At 44.8% G+C, this 8,839-nt stretch overlaps 1 non-coding gene across 1 annotated transcript; it reads right to left on the bottom strand.

The window, feature by feature from the left end:
• Positions 1-405: 405 nt before the first annotated feature.
• Positions 406-477, bottom strand: trnay-gua (transfer RNA tyrosine (anticodon GUA)). Its single transcript has one exon. It is a non-coding gene; the product is annotated as a tRNA-Tyr (tRNA).
• Positions 478-8,839: the final 8,362 nt, after the last annotated feature.

The raw sequence follows: 8,839 nt of genomic DNA, 5'->3' as shown, positions 1-8,839 counted from the left end.
CATCCATTCTTTTCCAGCTGCTTACTGAGATAGCTAACTTCAAAAGGAGGTGCGAAACATTGCTTTTAGCTGTATACTAAAATTCACTCGATTGTGTCTTGAAAGGCCTGCTTGTTTTGTTTGCTAAGTCTGCTTGACTAAGGCTATCTGCATTTTACAGCCCTCTCCTGCAGCTGCTGTTAACCCTTCGTGGGATTTTCCCCTACATTCCCTCATGTTTCTTAGATCAGGTATTGCCAGACTTCCATGCTTCAAATGACATATCTTTCCATATTTTCAATTACAGCATACACGGGGAAAATGTACAGACTCCGCACCGACAGTGATCCATGCCGTGAATCGAACCTGAGTCCCTGGCGCTATGAAGCAACAGTGCTAACCACTGTGCCGCCCAAAATTACTTCAAGGGGGCACCTAGATTTGAACCAGGGACTTCTTGATCTACAGTCAAATGCTCTACCACTGAGCCATACCTCCAACATAGGCAACCATGCTTGATCTAAATTGTTGACAGTGCAGACTATTGAACAGAGAGGTGACTAAGGGCTTTTCACAGTAACTTCATACTTGTGACAATAAAAGATTATTATTATTATTATTATTATTATTAAATATCTGAGCACATTGTTGGGGATTAGTAGTGACTCTCCCAGTTACTGGATTACATTGTGGGCTAGTAAAGTTTTAACTTTCTGTTTGGACTGCACATAGTCCAGAATGTTTTACTGTCCCCACTTCCTCCAACTGTATGTTTAAAATTCATCAAGGATGTCACATTACAGATTTAGATTGTTAGCAGATCTATTAGGATTAATATGATTTGCTTCTGTCCTGTGCCATCTATAAGTCAACTTGACTAACGGTCGTCGTCTCTTTGCTTCTCGTACTTGTCGTGTTTCTCAGAGTGGTTTTTAGTTTGTGACGCCATTTTTTCACTGGAATACTTTCTTGAAGAGCTTCAAGAATTGCTGATCAATATTGTGCCCACACATCACTGACTGCATCGTAAGAGAGCAGCCCAATCTTTCTCTTTCGAAAGTTCCTGAAAATGATCCCAATCGGCATTCACAGTTTTGACAATTGAACACTTTCTTGCCTTAACCTTGATCTTAGTTAAAGTCAATCGATACAATGTTATGATCTGAGTCTCCAAGCGGTTCAAGAATTCAAATAGAAACTACAGGAGCCGGGTCAGAAATGAAAACCAGATCTAATACAGGATCTCCCTGAGTTGCTTGATCGATGGGTTATGTAAATCCACCTTCAAGAATTGCATCCATAAGATCATCCTATTGTGGGTTTCACTGAAAGGCCTCTCTGTCAATAGCAGGTAGATTAAAATCACCCGCAACTATTGTAAAATCTGTTTTTTGATTACCCGCGATGCCAAATAAATTCTGTAGTCTGATATTCCTGCGTCAAATTAGGCAATTGATAAACCACTCCTACTGTCATTGTAATACTATTAGGGGAGTAATGGTGGCCCAAGTTGAATCTTCAAATCCAACATCATTCATCCATAAACAAGACAATGAGGTAAAATCCCTTCTGACATAAAGCAACACCCCTCTTCCACTTTGATCAGTTTGATCCTTTCTAAAGCAACAATAATTTGGCAGTGCAAACAAGCATTAGAAAACTGTGGTGTTGTCCCCAATTTGGTTACTACTACAGAAGTTGGTTTCTAGTCAGTCATGTTAAGTGCAGCAAATACAATTTGTTACAAGTATGACAAGCGTTAATAACAAGCATTTTTGAAGCCCTATGAACATTTATTTGTCTTCTTACCAGTAGATTGTTTCCAAGAGCGGTCACAAACCTATTTCCCATCATTTCCTTGACAGTATTTACAAATCTGTCCATCATCGCTTACACTGTAACTTTATTTTCGACCTTGCCTTCTCACTCTTCTGTTTAGTTCATACGAACGTTTGCCATTCTTTGCAAAAACTCACTCATTTACCCACTGGATCCGACCTCATAGACTTCCATTTTTGTTGCGATTTTGGCTCTGCGGGGCGGGGGATACTTTCTTTGGACCGACAACCTCACCCTGGGTACATTTTCCTCTGGGTTGTCCATTTACGAGGGACAGAACTTGCCTGCCTGCCAGCGACAAAGTTCTGTTGGTCAATCATTTTGGAGGCTTAGGGCTTCCTCTCTATCTGATTGAGACTAAGTCTCATTGGTTAACTATGTACAAGGCGGGCAGCATGGTGGCGCAGTGGGTAGCACTGTAACCTCACAGCGCCGAGGTCCTAGGTTCAATCCCAGCTCTGGGTCACTGTCCGTGTGGAGTTTGCACATTCTCTCCGTGTTTGCATGGGTTTTTCCCTCACAACCCAAAGATGTGCAGGCTAGGTGGATTGGCCACGCTAAATTGCCCCTTAATTGGAAAAATGAATTGGGTACTCTTAAAAAAAAACTATGTGCAAGGCCCAGGACTTGCCTTTCTCCGCCAGAGACTAAATACAGTTGGTTTACTATGTACAAGGCTGGCCTTGTCTCTCTCTACTAGAGACAAAGTCCAATTGGTTAACTTGGTCAAAACGAGCATGGAATGTCCAAGCATCAAAGTATGTTGGAAATGTAGCTTTAGATAGTCGTGGGATATTTCTAGATCTTCCCGGATCTTCCATTATTGCTGGTTTTGGCCGAAAATCTAATTTGTCACCTAATTCGAATGAAAAATCCAAATCCAGTTAGTTTTCCTCAACTTTTGTAATTATAGCGTCACATTTTGACTTTCCCTCCTGTAAAGCTGAATGATTCGAACTCCGAACAACAGACCCAAAAGATTGATGAGTTTCAACTTCCTGGTTAGACCACGCAGTTTGTGCAACATGTAATTAGATCGACAAATATTCAACCATCTTTGAGATGACATTAATCAGATCATCCAAATTGTGAAAAACCCAAGCAGTAGTGATAGAAACTAAATCCGATAAATTGGGAGGACAATCTTTACAAAAATACTGCCAAGGAGAATAGGCAATGTTCTTCTGTTTCGGAACAAAACCATTCCCAGAAACTGTTTACTGAGTGAAATAATTGAAACAAATCATTGAAAGGAATTCTACAAAAGTATGAAGTGTACAGTAAATTGAGGAATCAACTGAGTGTCGGTGGCCTGACTTTTCTGATCTTTGACTTTCCTCAAAGATTACGTGAAAGCATCTGCAATTTTATGAAACATTGTGCACATTCATCCCCACATTTCATTCAGATAATTGCAATAACCTATTTAACTAAACAGCGTCAACTGCTTGTCTCCTTATGTCTCTGATATTTTAGAAAACTTATTCTACACCTCTAAACATTCTTTTCTGGCCAGATTTCCCTTGAGGTTTGTGATACCTCATAGCATAGGCTACATTTTGATTCCAGCAATCATTCAAAAGATATTTAAAGAATTTATACCAGCATGAGATAAATCACTTACATTCTGGCACATTGCATAAATATTTCACAACATTTTAAATTTGACCGATGAATACAATATGCTGCACTACACGATATCATAAACATAAAGACTTGTGATTCCCTGTCCCCACTTCGCCAATTCTGGGTCCATCCCTTCAACAGAAGTTACCGAGCCCTCAATAAGTAAGCAGAGGACAGAAAGCATCCCAATATTGCCTTTAAGAATGAGCTGGTTGGGCAGCACGGTGGCGCAGTGGGTTAGCCCTGCAGCCTCACGGCACCGAGGTCCATTAGAACATAGAACATTACAGCGCAGTACATGCCCTTCAGCCCTCGATGTTGCGCCGACCTGTGAAACCACTCTAAAGCCCATCTACACTATTCCTTTATCATCCATATGTCTATCCAAGACCATCTGAATGCCCTTAGTGTTGGCGAGTCCACTACTGTTGCAGGCAGGGCATTCCACGCCCTTACTACTCTCTGAGTAAAGAACCCGACATCTGTCTTATATAGATTTCCTCCAACTAAATATTGGGAAGGTCAAAGCCTTTGGTCCACGCCACAAACTTCACTTTCCAGTTAAAGACGTCATCCCTCTCCAGGGAGAACTAGAATTAACAACATCAGTGTCATATTTGATCCTGGGATGCGCTGCAGACCACATATCCATGCCAATATACCCCTCCATAGCCTGTCCACCATCTATAAGGCACAAGTCAGGAGTGTGGTGGAACAGTCTCCATTTCCCTGGATGAGTGCAGCTCCAACAGCACTAAAGAAGCTCGATTCCATCAAGGCAAAGCACCCCATCCACTACCTCAAACACCCAGTCCCTCTGAGGCACAGTGGCTGCAGTGTGTACGATCTACAAAATGCATTGAAGCAACTCACCAAGGCTCCTTTGACAGCATCTTCCAAACCCGAGATCTCTACCACCTAGAAGGACAAGGGCAGCAGGTGCGAGGGAACACCTCCACATGCAAGTTCCGTCCAAGTCACACCACATAGCCATTCCTTCACTGTCACTTGGTTAAATTCCTGAACTACCCCCCAAGCAGCATTGTGTGTTCACTTACATCACATGGACTGCAGCAGTTCAAGAAGGCGGCCCACCATCACCTTCTCAACAGCAATTAGGGATGGCTAATAAAAATGTTGGCCTAGCCAATGACACCTGCGTCCCCTAAATGAATGTTAAAAAAAAATGTCACACCCAACTCACCCACCTTCAGCTCATCTGTGGCTTCACCCATGCCTTTGTTACCTCTAGACCTCACTATTCCAATGGCTCCAGCTTCCCATGTTCTACCCTCTGAATATTTGATGTCATGAACAATCCTGGTACTCATAACCTTTTTTTAAATTTCTTTTCTTTAATTTAGAGTACCCAATTCATTTTTTCCGATCAAGGGGCAACCCCAGCGTGGCCAATCCACCCACCCTGCACATCCCCAGGCCGTGGAGGTGAAACCCACGCAAACACGGGGAGAACGTGCAAACTCCACACGGACAGCGACCCAGGGCCGGCATCGAAACTTGACCTCAACAGCAGTGCTAAACACTGTGCCACCGTGCTGCCTACTCATAACCTTTTTAATAATCTTCATTTAATAATCTTTATTGTCACAAGTAGGCCTACATTAACACTGCAATGAAGTTACTGTGAAAAGCCCCTTGTCACCACATTCCGGCGCATTGGTTAGTACTGTTGCCGGGAATCGAACCTGTGACCCTGGCACTGTGAAGCAACAGTACTAACCAGTGTGCCAGGGTCACAGGTTCAATTCCCGACTTGGGTCACTTTTTTGTGTGGAGTCTGCATGTTCTTCCTGTGTCTGCATGGATTTCCTCTGGGTGCTCCAGTTTCCTCCCACAAGTCCCAAAAGGTAATTTGGATATTTTGAATTCTCCCTCTGTGTACCCGGGAGGAGTGGGGAGCAGGAGGGGTAGGGAGGGGAGCAGGAGGAGAAAATAGAGGCAGCAGGAGGAGGGAAGGAGGGAGCAGGAGTGGGGGAGCAGGAGCGGGTGGTAGGGGAGGGGGTGGAAGGGGAGCAGGAGGGTGGTGGGGAGCAAGAGAGGGAGGGACGGGAGGAAGCAGGGGGAGGGAGTGGAGCAGGTGAGGGGTGCAGGAGGGGGGAGGACAGGGGTGGAAGCGGAGCAGAAGAGGGAGGGGGAGCAAGAGAGGGTGCGGGAAAGGGAGCAGGATGATGCACAGGAAAGGGGACAGCGGGGGTGGGTGGGTGGGGGGGGGGGCGGGAAAGGGAGCAGAAGGGGAGGTTGGGAAAGGGAGCAGGGTGGTGGACCGGGGAAGGGGAGAAGGGGGTGGGTCAGAGAGCAGGAGGGGGGTGGCGGGAAAGGGAGCAGGATGGGGGTGCCGGGAAAGGGAGCAGGATGGGGGTGACGTGACAGGGAGCAGGAACGGCGTGGGAATCCGAGCAGAAGATGGGATAGGAGAGCGGCAGGAAGCGGAGCAGGAGGGGTCAAGAAGGGATGGGGGGGGTGAGGGAAAAAGGGAGATATGTGGGTTCGGCAACGGGAACAAGAAGGAGAGCCAGAAGGGAGTGTGATTGTTCAGTTCGCCAGCCGCAGTCTTAATATTTCACAAATTGCTGAGAAGAAGCAGAATCATTCCTCCCCTTAAAAATGACAGAATGGTACAGCTGAAGAATTTTATAGAATCATAGGCTTGCTGACTAAGAGAATAAGAGACATATGGATGACAAGGGAATAGTGTAGATGGGCTTTAGAGTGGTTTCACAGGCAGGTTTGATCCCGGCTCTGGGTCACTGTCCGTGTGGAGTTTGCACATTCTCCCCGTGTTTGTGTGGGTTTCGCCCCCACAACCCAAAGATGTATAGGCTAGGTGGATTGGCCACGCTAAATTGCCCCTTAATTGGAAAAAATGAATGGGTGAACTAAATTTAAAAAAAAAAGAATGAGCTGGTTGAAGAATGGGACAGAATGGTGCAGTGAGTAAGTACACTGTCCTTATACCCTTGGAGTTCATTAATAAAACCCACTCCAGCGCAGAAAAGATAGACGTTGGCCATGACTTCCATAACTTGAACAACTTGTAAGGAATGAGTTTTGGACCTAACATAGGTCCAAGTATGTGTAGACTCAAAGTTTGAAACTGCCCTTCATTCAATATAAATTGCCAATCTCGCTCAAGGAGGCTGCATGACCATTTGTTGTGAGAAATTCAAATATCACCTTGATACAGCTCTTTGATGTTACTTCATTTCATTTCATGCATCGGCGTAGAATTCACCCAAAGAGTTTAGTATGTGTAGTAGCTCACCCCTTCAATGGGGCGTGCGTCAGAAGGGTCATGTCACCCGATCAGCCAATAGGGAATAAGTGCAGGAATCTCAGTGCAGAGCGCAGTGTTTGCAGCCACTTGTGGCCTTAGTGCCGAGAATGAAGACATTGCTGATTGTGATTTGTATATAGTTCATTAGTTAATAAACTCTTTGTTGTTTGTTAGCCAGCTGGTGGTCACCAATCTCATTTACTGCTTTGGCGATGAGGAAAACCAACAGCAACCCAAATTGCACCAGAGAAAAGAAGTCAAGTTCAAGAGTTAAGTCCAATTGAGTCCAGCCTGAAAGAGGAGCAAAGCAGTCGTGCTTCTCTTCGGAAAATTTGAAGCTTTTGACGCTGCTACAGAGCACTGGGTACAGTATGTGGAGCGTTTGTAATATTTTCTCCGGGTGAATAAATTAGAGATGGAGGATAGGAAGAATGTAATTTTGTTGACTGCATGTGGGACCCAAACATATAACTTAATCCGGAGTTTAATGTCCTTGGATGCTCCTGACACCAAGACTTTTGCAGAACTGATTGAACTATCAAAGGAGCAATATCAGCTGAAGCTCTCAGTAAATTACAAAGGTACAAATTTAACTCCACCAGGTGAAGCCCAGGGGAGATCATTGCAGCATTTGTAGCAAGGCTAAGTCAAATCATGTAGCATTGCGATTTTAGGTCACTGTTGAATGACATGTTAAGAGACCGATTGGTATGTGGTCCAAACCATGCAGCAATACAAAGAAAATTGCCAACTGAATCAGAGTTAACCTTTAAGAAGGTGCAAGAAATGGCGTTAGCAGTAAACAATGCTGGCAAGAATGCCATGGAGCTGCAAAGTGCACAGAGCAATGAGCTCCACCAGTTAGGCAGAGACCAGGTGGCACGGCAGCACAGTGGGTAACACTGTTGCTTCACAGCTTCAGGGTCCCAGATTCGATTCCCAGCTTGGGTCACTGTCTGTGTGGAGTCTGCACGTTCTCCCTGTGTCAGCGTGGGTTTCCTCCGGGTGCTTCGGTCTCCTCCCAGAAGTCCTGAAAGACATGCTGTTAGTTGAATTGGATATTCTGAATTCTCCCTCTGTATACCCGAACAGGCGCCGGAATATGGCGACTAGGGTATTTTCACAGTAACTTCATTGCAGTGTTAATATAAGCCTACTTGTGACAATAAAGATTATTATTATGACTGTGAGCAGCAATGATGCCAGGAGTGAAGGCAAGGGTTTAAGTAGAGAGAATAGCACAGAAACCGGAAAAGCCACATGATACAGAAGATTAAAACATCAGCTGAGGAATAATAGAGTACTATTGTTACAAGGGAAGGCACTCCCCATAAATGAGTAGATTTAGAGAAGCAGAGGGCTTCATGTATGGAAGAAAAGGTGATCTGAGGCACGGATGTAAAAGCAAGCAAGACCTGCCCAGTAACAGCAGGGTGAATAACCCAGCCACAGTGCATAGTATGGAGGATAACTAAGTGAGTGAGCTGAACGATTTGCCCCTGAATAATGTGTGAGGGGAAAGGTACCCCCCATCACAGTGGTATTATTAATGAATAGCCAGCCACTGAAGATAGAAGTGGATACGGGGGTGTCAGATACTGTTGTTAGTGGACAGACCTACCAGTATCTCCTAGAAGGGGTTCAACCCCTGAGGTTGGAAACTACTGCAGCAAGACTGGCTACATATACCGGAGAGGCCATAAAAATAGTTGGGGTGACCATGACTCCAGTTAGCTTTCAACAGCAGTCTGCACAGCTACCATTGTTCCTGGTGTTGGGCCAATGATCGAGTTCAATGGGGTGTGACTGATTCCAGGAGATCAAGTTGAATTGGCTGGAAATGTTGAAATAAAGGAGGGGGCCTGCACAAAGTCATAAATACCAAGGTATGTTCCAGGAGGAATTGTGAAAGACAAAAGGATTGCAAGCAAAAATCCATGTGGACTCAAAGGCCACCCTGAGATTTTTTTAGAGCATGATCTGTGCCCAGCGCATCAGTAGAGAAGGTAGAAGCTGAATTAAAAAGGCTGGAAGATTTGGGTATCATTGGATCCATACAATTTGCAGTCAAACTAGGCAAGACCATCCGCATTTGTGGAT

This window comes from Scyliorhinus torazame, chromosome 7 (assembly GCF_047496885.1).
Source record: "Scyliorhinus torazame isolate Kashiwa2021f chromosome 7, sScyTor2.1, whole genome shotgun sequence".
Taxonomy (NCBI): Eukaryota; Metazoa; Chordata; class Chondrichthyes; order Carcharhiniformes; family Scyliorhinidae; genus Scyliorhinus; species Scyliorhinus torazame.
This window is presented reverse-complemented; position numbering and strand designations above follow the sequence as displayed.